This window comes from Symsagittifera roscoffensis, chromosome 2 (genome assembly GCF_963678635.1).
Source record: "Symsagittifera roscoffensis chromosome 2, txSymRosc1.1, whole genome shotgun sequence".
Classification (NCBI taxonomy): Eukaryota; Metazoa; Xenacoelomorpha; order Acoela; family Convolutidae; genus Symsagittifera; species Symsagittifera roscoffensis.
In genome coordinates this window covers 45,862,649-45,879,080 of record NC_087063.1, presented here as the reverse complement: position 1 = coordinate 45,879,080, position 16,432 = coordinate 45,862,649, and the positions used below count along the sequence as shown (strand labels likewise).

Here is a 16,432-nt window from a genome sequence, read left to right as displayed (position 1 = left end):
GATGCCATCATTGTTTTTTCCATTGATTTGGTGACTTCAGAATGATAATTTTGTTTTTGTCGTCTTGTTTCTTCCCAATTCTTCTTGAGTGGCTGATTTCCGTTTCTACTCTGATATGATCAAGTACTTTTTGTGTTTTTATCATATCATGTTCCTGTCGTTTTTATGGGTCTTTGTCTTCATATTCACCTATGCTTCTTTTGCGGTTTCAATCTGTCACACTCGCCTCCTGCACAGCAGATTATTTTTTCTTATCGTTACAGTCAAATTTCATGACTATTTTGGAGACGCCTTTCGTGTCGTTTTGCAATTTTTTTTATCTATTTTTGGTTTTGATAATGTTTTCTTGCTTGTTTTTTAGAAGAACTTCGAAGTCTTGTCGTGGGTTTGCTGCATTGCATTCCTTGAAATCCATGAAGCCCATTTTGATCCCTCAAATGATCCTTCTAGTGATCCTTCTAATGACCCCTCTAATGCCTAATGCCCTCAGCTGTTTCATTTTTATTATTTGCTGATTTATAAAATTCAAACTAACCGCTTATTAGTTCATTCCCCTTAAGTCCAGTCAAAATCCTTTTTTAGTTTATACTGCGTCAAGATGACGAAAAACAAAAAAGAGTGTACAAGCAAAGGTTGCTTAAAACTTTCAGGACTGATACATTGGATTGGATGTGATTGTTGTTCTAGTTGGTATCAGTGTAAAGAATTCTCTTAGCGACTCAAAGAAAACCCAAGTGTTTCAAGGTCCTTTATGCGTTGATGTAAAATCTGTTAACTAAGGAACAATAGGTAATAATTTAGTACAACGCAATTCTGTTAAAAAAGCCAACTAAAATAGCCGAGTACTCAAGAGAGTACCAAAAGACTAGCGTCTTCCCTTCGCGGAAAGTCTGTCGGACAAAATAAATGACATCTTCTACAATGTAAAAAATGTAAATGTAAAAACGAATGATTTTGTTTAACGTCGTTTCTTTTTTTTGGAGCAACCGAAAAGAAGTGGTAGCAAACAGACTACAAGCATGAGTTTTTCGATAAATAAAAAAATTCGAGCCAATGACGTGTCATTTCCAAAACCCTATCTCCAAGTTTCAAGCCAGCCTCTGAGTGACCTCGAGCGGAGAATAAAGCTAAGATGTAGAAAGCTCGATGAAGGAAATATAGAAGGAGGGATAAGGGTTGATGCTTCGGATGACAAAATTGTTCTTTTTTCAACTGATAACCATCAAAAATTGTTGTCTGAGCATCCTTAGCGAGCCAAATTTGCAGCTCCAAATCCAGAAATTTCAGATAGTTTTTTCGTAAGTGAGTTTGACCTATACAAAGCGTTAATGTCCTTTCCAAACGGATCAGCAGCAGGTCCTGATAAAATAGCTGCTCAAATTTTTAAAGATCTGGTTAGTAAGTCGATTGGTAAAAGAGGACTTAAGTTTCTGAAATCGCTTACTAAGCGGATAACCTCATTGGAGATGGCAAAATACGCGAACCCCTAATACCTTTCTTTTTTGGCGCAAAGCTTATCGCCCTCATACAGATATACGGAGGGTTGAGACCGATTGCCATGGGCAACACGCTCAGATGTATCGCATCTAATTGCTCTGGAAGCAAGGCCCATCTCCGAGCTACAAAATTTTTCGGTAGGATGCGGTACAAAACGAGGAGCAGAAATAGCTGCGCACTCATTTCGAAACCTAATTGAACGCGATGACAATCCAAAACACACTGTTCTTTTAAAACTAGATTTTAAGAGTGACTTTACTTCTTTAAATAGAGAAACAATGCTGAATCATGTTTTTTCTTATTGCCCCGAATTGCTTAATTACACCCACTGCGCGTATAGTAAATATGTTACCTTTTTACGGAAGCTCTGTCATAGTGTCAGAAGACGGATCTCAGCAAGGTGATCCTGGAGCCCTAACCCTTTTTGCGGAAACAATTCAGACGTTAGTAAAAACAGTTGGAGTCGAAAATTAACATCTGGTATTTAGATGATGGAAATTTACCCGATTACTATAAGGTAGTGCTCCGGAACCTTAGAAACATTATGAAATTGGAACAAAATTACGACCTGAGCTTGAACACTGAGAAGTGCGTACTTCGTTTTTTGGGACCGACTACGAGCACTCAGTATAATTCAATTTTAACACTATTTTGAAATGTCTGCTCCAAAATAAAAATAAAACAAAAGAAGAAATCCTCATTTTAGAATCTCCAATCGGCGAATTTTGCCTAAAAGAATGGCTCGACGAAAAAATTCAGGAGCTTGAAAAAATATCGGATATAATTGACAAACTAGACGCTCATAATGGTTCTTACCTCGAAGAAAAAATGCATTTGCAGGCCAAATCTCCTATACTTTTGAGTACGAGCCCTTGTTTTTGCAAAATGATTTTTTGGAACGCTACGACAAATTACAAAGAAATTCGTTATGCAAGGTCACAATTGTGAAAATGGTAGATAAATAGTTTTTACAAGCAGTTCTCTCGGCAGCCAAAGGTGGCTTGAGCGTTTCTTCCGCTCGTTTACTAGCTTTACCCGCTTTATTAGCCTCAGCAGTAGGAGCGAAAAATGCCTTAAGCAAAATCTTTGGTTTGGAGCATGTGGATGGAATCTACAATGATGCGCTTAAACGGTGGTTTGAACTTGGAAAAATTGAAGAAGCTCCGGAATATTAATCCCAAAAAAATTTGACAGAGCCAACTTTTGACAGCGAAATTGCAGTCTCGATTTTACGACTCGATTTTAAAACTGTCGAACCAACAACTCAGAATTGCGATAGGACTTCGATTGGGCTCAGAAACATACGAACGGCATGAATGCGTGTGCGGAAAAGACGTTAACGAAGATGGTCGGCATGGTCTTTCTTGCCTCACAATTACAGGGAGATTCTCTAGGAATTCAAACCAGAATGCCCTTATAAAGCAGAGTTTATCTTCTACTCACATTCCGTCTGTTTTAGAACCATGAAACCTCTACAGGACCAATCAGAAGCAACCAGACGATTTGAAGCTTGTTCCATGGACTGTTGGTAAGCAGCTCTTGTGGGATTTTACAGTAGTAGACTCCTCAGCTCCTATTAGGATAAGTGCCGGGTCTGTTTCTTACCCAGGTACGGCTGCCGCTGAAGCGAAAGAGCAAAAAAATCAGAGCAAAGTAAAAAGATTCAGTAGATGTTGGGTAGTTTTTTCAACCGCTAGCTTTTGAAGTTCAGGGAGCAGAATTTTTTTGAGCAAGCTTCTTTGTAAGAACCTAAGCATATGCACTGAGGAACCATATGCAGGCAGCTTTTTCAAACAGAGAATCTCCCTGGCAATACAGATTGCGAACGCCGCTCGCGTACTCAGAACGCTAAATAACAAAATAACTTTCGACGGAAGTTTTTATTTGCAACACTTGTTTCTTATAATTTCTCGTGTCGTGTTGCGTGTTCTTATTGAAAAAAAATAACCCGTTTTGATTTTAATTGTAAGGACATCAAGACTTGATTTTTTATTTTATCATCATCCTTTCCATATCTAGAAAATTCCAAGGATTTTGACTGGAATACGTGATGAAGGGACTCCCGACTGTAACCTCGGTTACTAAATACCTTTGACCTTCTGATTATCATTAAGAAAAAAGGAATGAAACTCATATACTTTCATTTTTTTTTAGGCCTGAATTGATTTGAAAAAGCAAACTTTATTCAATCATGACAATCAATAGCTGAAAATTACAAAAACTTCAGTTTACCACTGTTGGATATTCTTTGAGTACTAATAAATAAGACTTGTTGCAAGTTAATTTTGCTTTTCTGCGAAAAATGATAATTTTCAATTTGATTTTGTCATGTAACTCATTCCAAAATGTTAGTGACATCTTGAAAGAAAAACATAAAAACAAATTTTACGTTTTTGTACGTATGCATGTATGTATGTTACACGTATTTAGCCCCACCAGGCAAGAGATTTCTCGCCTTGTATATTCAAGTTTTACTGCTCATATTTGCCATGAAATTCAGATTTGTTCCTTGTAGTTTGACTCAAAATGCCGCCATAATTGATGTAGCGTTCTTTCTTCAGTCCGATGCTATCACTGAAATTCACACTCTTCGGAAGTCTGTTTTCTATTGCGCTTGTTCGGATAAGTTCTGCTGGCATTTCGATAGTCGCGGTTTCTTAAGGTCAATTAAAAGTTTATCATCGGATCTTTACTCACGAAATGGTTGCTTCACTTTTTTACGTATTCTTTCAATTCAAATTCTTAGTTTCTGATCACAAAAATTGATATAGTTAGAAGATAATGAAGTTGTAAAAAAGAGACATGGGGAAAATTTGTATATTTGAAATTAAACTCTCGTAATTAAATCTGCTTGAGCAGTAATTTTGGATCCATATAATAGACATTTTCGGTGAAGCTTCTAATACTTTTCCATTTTCGATGTTTGATACCAGCAGGGACTTCTTTATAGCATGACAGGGACAACCATTGAATTTTTTCGATTTAGTTTAGTTCTTGATTCTAATCATGGTTACCTTTGTTTTGAAGCTTTGCTCACTGCAGCCTTGGTTTGAATACTCAAGTTTTTTTTACTGTTCTTTTATTCGATTCTTTTACCGGAGAATTGGAAGGTATCTGTTGAGTCTGTCATAGAAGTTTTTGAGCATATTTTTTGCGTTCAGAGGTAGTTTAAGGTCCCCGCTCTATTAATTTGCTTGTGAGAGATCGGTTTGAAAGCAAAGATTTTTCGTGTCTATCGAAATAAAATTTGAGTTATCTGCGCTCATCAGTGGGATAGTGCTTACATATCTCTGGGAGGTCTTTTATATGTATAACACATAGCAGACTTGCTAAAACGCATCCTTATGGCACTCCGCTTGATACCAGAAGAGGTTCTGATAATTCGCCACAAGCTCTAACACTCTGGTAGCTGTTGGTTAAATATGATTTCATTAGTTTAAAAGTCCGTCCTCTGATACTGTGCCAGTCGGTCAGTCATAATTGGAACTTTGACTATGATTGGAAGTTCAACCTTGATATTTGGGACAAAAATAATTTTTCAAAATTTCGAATCGACCATGTCATGCTCAAGTTTTTCGCGACAACTGAAAATCGGAAGTTAATTTGATCAGAAAAGAAGTGTCAGAATTGCGGGAAAATCAATAAAAGTCAGTCAAGAGTAAAATTGTTGGTCGCATTTTACTGAAATCAACAACTTAAGTAGAGCTGTTTTGTTCCTGATAGAAAGAAACGTGAAATGTTGCAGGAGTATTGTTGTTAAGAGAGAGAGAGAACCTTGACCGGAAAGGTGGACAACTGAAGCTGCCCAATGGTTCAGAAGATTGATTTTGTTAGTTTAAAACTACTTATCGCAGAAAATTTCTAGAGTTGCTTCACTATTAACCTTCACGTTCTAGATTCGCGTCACTATGTGAGTACCTGATTTGAATTTTTTGAGTGAATTTTATGTGATTATGCTGCGATTAGGCCAGGTTCAGGTTGATCCATCTGAAATGGATCAAAGGTTCATTGTATAAATAAATTAATGGTATACTAGAGCTTACAACCCTGTTTTAATTGGCGTTCGGGTGTTTTAGGTTTTGAGAGACCTAGCCATGGGGGCGTTCTTATTTCTAGAGTGGAAGGTATTTTGGTATTTTGGTAGTAGCTTCTAAGCGGTAACGCGATTTGTACTCTCATGTCTTACACAAACCGAATGGGCTCCGACTGAATGAGGTATAGAAGCACAAGAGATAGTGTCCCTGACCCTTGAGCCAATGATTATAGGGCCTGTTTTTCTTAACCTCATATGTGACATAAGTAGGCGACTGATATATACCTAATTTGAACAATTTTGACAGTAGTATGCCGTGATCAACATTCTCATAGGCTTTCTCGTAGTCAGTGAACATGATGTCAACTTTGCTTCCATTATTAAGGGATTTGCCCCAAAAAACACCAGAAATTTGGATCAGGTCTCCTTTATGGATTTTGTAGTGTTAATTTTCCGAATATGCAATACTTTTTCACTGCAATGAGGTACATACCGTGTTTTGAAACGAAAATGATTTCTTTGCGGTCAGGTTTGTATATGATAGAGCTTAAAAAAGTGTTAACGGTCATAAATAATAAGGTATAACCAGGTTTCCGTTATCAAGAGGAGGTTATAATCGTCAGTATTTATAAAGTTTGCTAGTTTTGTGCATTTTTCTCGACTTATGGGACTCTGATTTTTGAATCCACATCCTTTCAAATAGTTGTCGGTGTAAGTGAGAGCCACCGGAATTGTTATCTTCAATTAAGATAGTCCAAAATCCTTCTTTTAGTAGATAAAGCTTCCTGTCGCAATCTCTCAGATTTTGTTTTTCTTGACTCTAAGCATCAATTAGCTGAGATCGTCTCATCAAGACTTTGCCTTCCATTTTAGCTTCTTCTTCCGCTAAATTTTTGCCTAAGAACACAAGTGGATTGAAATTTTTCACTCGTGCTGCTGATGCCATCATTGCTTTTTTCTATCGATTTGGTACCTTCAGCATGATCGTTTTGTTTTGGTCGTCTTGTTTTTTCCCAATTCTTCCTAACTGGCTGATTTCCGTTTCTACTACGATATGATCAAGTACTTCTGGTGTTTTTATCAAATCATGTTCCTGTCGTTTTTGTGGGTGTTTGTCTTCAAATTCAGCTATGCCTCTTTTGAGGATTCCATCTGTCACACACGCCTCCTGCACAGCAGACTATTTCTTCTTTTCCTTGCAGTCAGATTTCACATTGAGATTTTTGATTTCATGACTGTTTTGGAGACGCTTTTCTTGTCTTTTTCAATTTTTTCATCTGTGTTTGGTTTTGATACTGTTTTTTTTGTGCTTGATGTTTAGAAAATCTTCGAAGTCTTGCCGTGGGTTTGCTGCATTGCATTCCTTGATTTCCATGAAGCCCATTTTGATCCCTCAAATGATCCTTCTAGTGATTCTTCTAATGACCCCTCTAATGCCTAAAGCCCTCAGCTGCGTACATGCTTCTGTTACATGCATATTGCATCCAGGAAAAGTTCAGTTGATTTTTTCTCATTTTTAATGACAATTTTGCTATAAGACTAACAACTTGAATCATTTGAGGACTTTTTACAAATTTTTTACCACTAGTAATAGAACTCATTATCAAACAGTTCTTAAGGCTGAAGAATGACTATTGTCTCGGACTCCAAATCAAGACTCAAAGAGTACTCCTGTTTGACATTGTTTTTTTTTAAATTGGGAATTTGAATCAAAGACTCAAAGAGTACACCAAGTTCAAGTAAACGCACTATCTCTATTGATCGACACTTTCGTAAAATGTTGTTGGCTCGGCCTTCTTCTGCTCTTCGAAGGTTTCCGTTTGATTGATTTTGTCCTGAAGAGTGCCTCCAAGGTTTGGTAGTAGTGAAGGATTTTTGCAAGTGATCGTAGCTCTTGGTCTACAGATTGATGCAGTTGTCTGTAAGATCGTATGAGTCTATCGTCCAATTTTTCTGTACTAGAGAGTGTTTTCAGTGAGGTTGATAACTAGAACGTCAAGCGTTCAAAGACGTAAGTCGGTCTTGCATTAAACAATTGCGTAGAGATTTGGTAACTTCTTAAGGTTGCTGATTAGTTTGTGATTCTTCAGGGGTTAAAATGCGTTGGAAATATGTGCCGTAAAAAACTATTTATGAGATCATTCCACAAAATAATCTTTTCATCTTTCTTGGAAGCTATAAATTAATAACTGAAATCGTTTTTTTCCTGTACCACCACATGGTAGTTTAAGCTTAGTGAGGACTCACTGTAAACTGTTTTGTCAGTTTCGTCTTTTGGCAATTTTTTAAACATGCTTATGGAATGGTAATGTGAACATGCTCCAAAAAAAAGTAACATAGAAATTAAACCATAAAAAGATCAAAAAAAAAGAAGGAAAGATGATCAGAGCAGCAAACAGCAAAAATCAAGGTAACACTTTGTTCGTAGGCTGGTATTAGGAGGTGACTGATTCTCCAAAAATGGTTAATTACTCTCCAATGAAGAAACAATGCTACTGCTTATGCCTTGTTTTATTTTGCGATCAGAGCGTAATTTAGGTTTTGCATGATCACGTTTTAGTTGCCCATCTGAAAGAACCTGATGACACTGATGAATTTGCTGAAAGTCCATTAAGCAGGATACCAGTGTGGTGTACGTGACTGACAACGAGTGCGTTAATGAGTACTGGACTAGCTTTGATAAGAATTAGTTTCTTGATCGATTGTAGTTTATTTCCCAACTTGTTTCTTGATCGATTGTAGTTTATTTTTTGTTAATATTGCTCCGAGGTATTTCACATTAGTCTTTTCTTTGCTTTTCACTTTACACGTTTTTTTTTCACTTTTTCTAACATCTCTCCTTGTGAAGATAAAAAGCTCTGTTTTGTTTAGCATTGAGCTGGACTAAGTGTCTCTTTTTGCTTTTTTTTTCTTGTTCCTTTATTGCGGATTTGATGTTTTTGTCTTCTCAGAAAAGAATTGGGTCATCTGCATATTGCACTACTTTGAATGAAGTTTTCAGTTTATTTTAAGATCCTTGTTTAAGTTTATTTTAGTTTAAGATCCTTGGTGTACACGTTGAAAATTTATGAGCTCCTAGAACAGTGCCTTGTGGGACCACTTGTTGAAAGTAGAGCCAATCTGATTCAGAGTTATTTAATATCGCTTTCTGACTTTGCCGCTTGTGAAAGAAATTAGCAAGTGTGTCGCGGGTTCAATATAATTAATTGTTTGAGTTTTTCTTCTGAAAGGTTATTGTAAATGAACCAACTGCCTTAGGGAGACGAATAAACAGCCAGCAGCAGAAACGTCCCTATCAAATGCTTCCGTGAAAACAAAATAGCATCAAATGTTTGGTAATATGTTCTAAATTTAAACTGAGTGTTACTTAGACTGGTTTTGAGTGAAAAGAAATTCTTTAATTTTTTATATTCTAAATGAGATAGGCCTGTAGCTTTCTGCTACTTCAGAATTATCTTTTTCATATATTGTGACAATTGCTTGAAAAGCTTGTGAGGAAAAAATTGATTTTCAGGTATTCATTGAAAAGAAAAAACAGATGGATGTAGGTTAAGCAACCATATTTGATGAGCTTTGTGAGTGTTCTGCTTTAGGTTTGAGAACTTCTTCTTTATTTTCGAGTGCAGCAAGTAATGCAAGCGAAAATTGAGTTTTGTTTTACAGCTTTTTTTATATGGTTCTATAGCTAGGCAATTTTTGGTGTCGTTTTTTAGACCAACATTTCAGCGTTGAAAGTTTAAAGCTAAAGAGATTAGCCTTTTTAAAGATATTTGTTATAAATTCTCCGAAGGATTTTTCAGAAACAAATATTGCCAGACAGTTTTATGAAGTTTGTTTTCTCTTCATGAATAATCCATTTTTCTCTTTCTGTTTTTTAATTGAAAAACTGTGATATGAAATTTTTATCTTGAAAAGTTTTTTTCTGGTTTATTTTCAAGTATAAACGCTGTTTTTTGCGAAGGAGCAACGATTTGTTTGATAATTTGAAGTATATTTTGATTAAAAATCGTGAACTTTGCTTCCTGGTTACTTTGCTTGAAGAAGGTTTTGTTTTTAATTTTTGCAAAATTTGGTTTGAATAACTCTTCTGAATAGGTTTTATCTTACATTTTGCGTTTAAATGTTTGTTCAAATTTTGCGTTTTTTCGAGATTTGTTCGCATTTAATTCAAATTCATCTATGAAAATGTTAGCCAAATAATCTGTTTTTATAGGAGGTGCTAATAAAATTTTTTGGTTATTGATTTTTCAAACTTAGATCAGTGACTATAGAGTTAATTCGTGATTTTGAGTTCTAGAAACGGTTTTAAGAAAAACATCGAGGTAAGAAGGCTTTATCATCAGTTTTGAGATAATTTAGGTTAGAAATTTCTAAAAGCATCATACCGAGTTTTAATGATTGTGCATAGTCAATTGAATGAGAAAATTTTCAGTAAATTCAATTTTGATTACTTTGATTTAATTTTTGGATGTACCATAAGGGTTGATCTTCTGTTTTCAATAGATGCAGATTTTAATTCAATTTATAAGCTGTCGAGTTCTCTTATTCAAATTTTGCCACATTTTTTTTAAAATAATTTCTTGCTGGCTTCAATCGATCTGTCACAGCTAATTGAAACAATTTTTCAAAGCTATCTAAGGTCTACAGTTTTTTGTCCTTAGATATTTTTGGCCATTTTTCCAAAAAATTGAAAACATTTTATTTTATCAATTGATTTCACAAGTGATTTTAGGTCTGAACACATCCTGTTTTTGCTTATTTGCATTAAATTTAAAATTCTAGTTATTTTGTTATAATGTGTTAAAAAAAGAAAGAGTCAGATGGTTGGGAATCAATTCAATCAGAAGGAGAAAACTAACAACTGCATAGAACAAACCGAAAACTCCAGAGTTAAAAGAGACTCATGAAGGATGACGTAAAGATGTGAGGCTACAGGCTTATCAGACACTAACACTCAGCTGCATCTGTGTTCCCTTAACTCTAAAAAAATCTTTGAAAGTACAAAATCTTTATCGAGCCGAATACGCAAGCAGAGTACCAACCTAAAGTTTGAGTCAAATTCTCTGCTAAAAAAATATTTGCCCCTGTTTTCCGGTTTGTGTACTCAAGTTCTGAGAAAGCTGAGTTTGAAAAAATCTCAATGCTGACACCTCAAAAATCTCAATGCTGACTCAATATCCATCAAAAACTAAATTTCTTTTTTTATCAGGCTACCGAACTTGCACTTCAGCCACCGCCGTCATGTGGTAAAAGACAGACTTCGCTTCTTTTAATAGGGTCTAATGAGCCAACTAATGATAAGTCTTAGGGGAGCTGACCACCAGCAGTCGATGGGACAATTGTCGAACTGTCTGGCCTCTGCTAGTCTGTTCTGTGGAGGTGTTGTGACTCTAAAACAGAAGAAATGATAGTGAAAGCTTAATTTTGCTTTCTCAAGGCGAATAACTAGGGGAATCTCCATGATTTTTTCAAGCAAGATAGGACATGCCATCCTTCCTATGTTTCAACTTTTCCGCAGACGCACTTCTATATTTTCAAAAAAAAATTCAACCTTGGCGAAGACCAATAGCAATTTTTTTTAAATCAGATTTTCACTTAAGCTTACATTCAACCAAAGCGACTTGTACTTATTCTGGTGAGTATTGGATTTTTCTGCACCAGTTGGTTCTCTTTTCAAAATTAGAAGTAATTTTTATAAAAAGGGTTGAATCAAATTTTCTGGGACTTTGTAATCCGGAGCTACTTCAGAAAGCAAACTGTTAGTCAAACCAAACTGTTAATGCATCAATATATGTCCCACTCTCGTGCTCCAAACCAAATATTTTGCTTAAGGTAGCCTTGGTTTTTACTGCAGATGCTAAAAGAGCAAGTAAAGCTATTAGGTGGGCAAAGGCATCTTTGGCTGCCTGGAAAACTGCTTGCAACTAATAGTTATCAATCATTCACAAACCTTACGTAATGATTTTTTTAAACTCGGCTTATACTTAAGAAAAACAAGGTTTTTTTGGCATACTAACTAATTGTTCAGAATTTGAAAACATTAAATTCATCCCAGTTTGTTGATTTTTTTTCAAAAAGTTTTCCAGTTCTGCAACGTTTTCATTAGGTCTTTGCGTCAAAAATCACCTGTAGAGGAGCTTGGGATTACAAGTTTATCGTTGTTATCCATTTTTTTTTTGAACTTATTTTCGAAACTGTCCTATGATTGTATTCTCATCAATTTTGCGATCCTCCGCCTACGCCGCCGATGTTCCCGGGTTACAATTTCAAAAACTTTGTGTTGTCCGTGCGATAAAACAATGCTCACATTTTTCTGTGTTTATGCTCAGGTAAAAATTTTTTCGAATTCAGTACGTGTTCAAATCTCGGAATCGGATTTTTAATCGCCTGATTGTTTTCCATCTTCTGAGAACCAAAGACTTATTTTGGATTTAATTTTTTTTTACCATCATCTGTTTTGTTTCAACAAAAAACGATGGAGCCTATGGGTCTTACCGTTGTGTTCCTTCCTCCCATATAATGATGGAATTTCCGTTATAAAGTTAATTTACTTTCATTTAGGCGCAATGACTGAAATTGTACAACTCCAATTGGTTCGAAAATTGAAATATTTCACAACTTTTTGAAAACTAAATAGATTCAAACAAAAATAATTCATTAAGAAGGAATTATTCAAGGAATTATGAATTGACAAATTTTAAGATATGATAAGAATTGTGCATTGTTATTTCAAACCATCGCGAAACTTTTGTGAATCATCATGGTTCAAAATATTTTACAATATAAACAAACTGGTCTAAGATCAAGAAAACGTGACAAACATGCCCTAAAGATACACTTACAATTATATGACAAACAAAAACTGTGAGACTGCATAAATTTAACTATTTTATTAGTAAAATAAAATGAAGTAATCCTAAGTAAATTAACAATTTTTTTATTTCGTCATAACTATGGTTTTTCCTTTTTCTGTATTAACATTCAACTTCTCTTTTTGAATCTCTTAACTATGGTTTTTTCTTTTTCTGTATTAACTTTCAACTTCTCTTTTTGATTATTCTCTTTTTGAATCTGATCTGTCAAAAATTGAAGTTATTTTAGCCGTGATTATACATGGAATAGAATTGAGCGTTGAAAACTTGTAATAGTGAACGTTTTTTTCCCATAACTAAAATCTTTCAGCAAGGAATAGTAAAATTCACGTCAAGAAAGCGATTGGCTCATAAAATTTTGAGACGTCCCAGATTTTTTGTCAAAAATTCAATTGGTTCGCAAAAAATTTTTGTTATGCGATATAAGAAACTGTTCGTTAAAAAATTTTTAAAACAATCAAGAAAGTTGCTTTTAGAAGCTGGTTTGAAAAAAAAAGTTTACTTCCGTAGTTTTTTGACCAGTGGAAATTCTAGCTGATTAAAATTGTATTGGACTTGAGAATTGGACTTGAGATGAAAATCGTAAATTTGAAAAGTTTGAAGCAAGCCATTGGGTTTTAGTTATTCGAAACACACTAAGTTGGATAGTTAGCTTCCATATATTAGCAAAAAACCAAAAGTTTTTTTTCAGGCAACCGCTTGAGCATTAGAAATAAGGTTGTTTTCGAAGCAAAAAAAATGTTAAATTAGTTAGGTTGCTCACAGCAACTTTAGTTTTCCAATAAGTTTTTCAGTAAAGACTTTTTAAAATTTTTCAAGTTGTTCTCATATCTAAAATTGTTTTCTTTAAGTGTTTGCAAGCAAAAAAATTGTGCTCTTTTTCATTCTTTTCCAGCGCTTGAATCAAGAAACAAAAAATCAAATATTCTTTTTTAATTCATTTTACCGTATTTATAAATGCTTTTTATTTATTTCCAGAGCTTGAATCAATCTTCAAAAAAATTCAATGGGCAAAAAAACTTACGAAAAGCTTTGATTTCTATATGATAGCAAAAAATTGAGCAGTATAGTAAGCAATATACATCATAATTTAATAACATCAAGTTAATTTAAGTTTTAAAATTGTTTGGCTAAGCTTTTTTGAGTAGGCGGTTGAGAAAAAACTTAGATATCATCCACATTTACATTGACTATTTACATCAAGAATACCGACTAATTCAATTTTTTTGGACATGTTTGTTGAGCAAACCAATTTGATAGAAAAATGTCTATCAGAAAGAAATCCGCAAGAGTAATGCCATGAGCAGTAACCACTTCAAATGAGTTGTTTACTGCGCGCCATAACTTTCAGGAATATAGGTTTGATATAATTCTACAATTACATATTGTTATATCAATTTGTCTGGTATATATGTTTTAGGGAAACTAATAGGGCAGAAATATATATTGTCTACGGGGCTTGAGTTGAGAAATTAGACGATAAGCAAATTAGACGGAGGTACTTAAAAGGAATATAGACGATTTTGCAAAACTGCAATTGTGAGAAAATAGGCGAAGGTGAGAGAGATTAAAATTGTTTGCAGACAAATTGCGCGAAAAAATATCATTGTTTGTTGACAACAGTTAAATTTTGGTAGTCAAAGATTTTACAAGTCAATCATGCATAATTTATTCAATTCAAAATTCTTTTGTAGTATTCGGACTTGACATTTTTCGTTCTCTTAAACTAATTGTTTTGATAGTTATTGACATTTAATGTTCTTTTTGTATTTTTGAAACTTGGCTATTAAGAAAAAATTTTGTTGGCCCTTTCCTTTTCATAGCTTTCACGTCTAAAATGTCAGATCTGTAAAATATAAATTCCATCTAATTTCGTTTTTGTAGCATCCGTCTAATTTGCTTATCGTCTAATTTCCTAGGCCCCATTGTCTACAATGCATTAAAATTTCAAATAGTCTCCTACTTTTGTTTTGTTAAACATCATAACCAACTATCATGATAAACCAAAAAATATACTTTTTAAACCGCATTTTGTTTTAAAATTGAATATGAATTCTTTGGATAATGAACACGGTTATTGCTCATTTGTCGATACAACATCCCTGATTAGTTGCTGACAAAAAAGGTTTCTAGCGCTGAGTCATCATTGTTTCATCAACGCAACATTAATGTTTTCCATCATTGTGCTACATATGAAAATTACAAAAAAAAAGTTTTTCATTTGTTCTTCAATAGTAACTTCTTCAATAGTAAAAAATAGTAACTTTTTTAGTCCGTGGTTTCATGAAAAAAATTAGGCAAACGCGTAGAAAATTAATGAATTAGGTATAATCGACAACAGTTGTCTCAATCAAATGAATGATCAATACCTGAAAAAGTTTTTCGAAGAAACTTCTTATTTTTTTTCTATTTTTTCCACAAGAATTTTATCTTTTTAAAAAATTAAATTTATATTGCCAAAAAAGCGCTAAGGAAGCTTTTAAAACTAATTTTTCTTGGCCAATATCCAGTGATTTTTAGCATAAAAGAACTTTTTCCATATAATTAATGTTATTGGATTTAATCTCTAGAAATTAGATTGAAAATCAAAACGTTCAAAACGGTTTTGACATTGGGAGAACTTTTTGAAATTTTTTAGTTGTCGTTCGAAACGCCACGGAAAAGGTTTTACTCTGATATATCACTCAACTATGATCCCATAATTTTTGTGGTACCTGTTTTTGCGCGGGAAAAAACACACCCAAACAGGCAGCTTCTTTCCATTTTCAATGGTTGGAACGATAATAAATTGAGTGTGAAAGAACTGGCCAAAGAAACCCAGCCAAAATGAACAGAGTATATTATAAATCAAGTAAATTTTATTTTGCAAAGAATATTCATACCAGCCGAAAAATAAGTCATAAAGTGAAACTTGCATAGTTCTTGTAACTGTTATATAATAACAATAGTTAAATTTGTTAATTTAGTTAAAAAAAGTTATGTTTTTTTTTGCTGGTATATACTTCGGCTGGTTATTGTTGTGTGGTACTACTTTTGGTCAACAGCTGGCCAATTCGTTTTATTCTTGATCAAAATTCTTTATTCTCTGTTGTCTTTAGGGGCAATTTTGAAAGAAGCAGACAACGATGTCTGTTGAAAAGGGTAATCTTCCGAGTCGAAGGTAGACTTGAATGAAATTATGCTAGCCCTGCCGAAACGAGGTGATTGTGGATGGCAAAAACTTCTCAGCATGGGGCGCTTTCATCTTGACTTGAGTCAATGTCGAGAAAGTTACCTTTCGGATGATAAGTTCTGACTACTATTCCGGATGAACAGTGACGTTGGATTGTGCTTTACAGCTTCATTCATCAGAAAAGTCAGAAGAGAAAAAAATCTAACCTAGTTTAAAAATCTTTTTTCCATCGGAATGTAAATTTCACAGTATTTGTGCTTCTGACCAAGGAGCCAAATGCTAATAAAGGGCAAATAATTTATGAATCCAGCGTGTCAAAGTTCCCATTGAACTGAGGTGTTATTAAAAAATGAAGAAAAAACTACCCGAGCATATACAATATTTTGTATAGATACTTGCAAACGACGGGTATCTATCACTGTGCCAAACAAACCTCTTTGATTCGGCTCTTTGAGAGGAGAGGAGAAACAATTTTTAAAAAATATATTCTTTGATAGCTCAATAGTAAAGCAGTGTCAAAAAATGAGACGCATCTAGTTTTGATGCATGACAATAATCTGAATAGCTTTAGAAGACTTTTCAAAAAATCAATTTTGAAAAGTCCTAATTCGAAATGGAATGAAATTGAACTTGTCAAAAAATTAGATTCTGACCATTAACAGATGTGAGCGTCATGCGACACGTAGAAAACACAGACACTTAATTTGTCGCCAATTTGATGCTTTGTTCTGACTGAACATTATTTCTGATGTAAGTGCTCCAGATCCATTTGAGTGATAAAACTTTGTATAAGATGTTACACGTAAGCACTATGAACCATTTTGAAATTGCTTGAACTCTTCGATTTCAAACAACTTG

At 34.3% G+C, this 16,432-nt stretch overlaps 1 protein-coding gene across 2 annotated transcripts in view; it reads right to left on the bottom strand.

The window, feature by feature from the left end:
- LOC134840748 (COP9 signalosome complex subunit 2-like) overlaps nucleotides 1-16,432 on the bottom strand; it is a 545,309-nt gene that overhangs the window by 483,039 nt on the left and 45,838 nt on the right. The gene's annotated exons all lie outside the window — the stretch shown is intronic.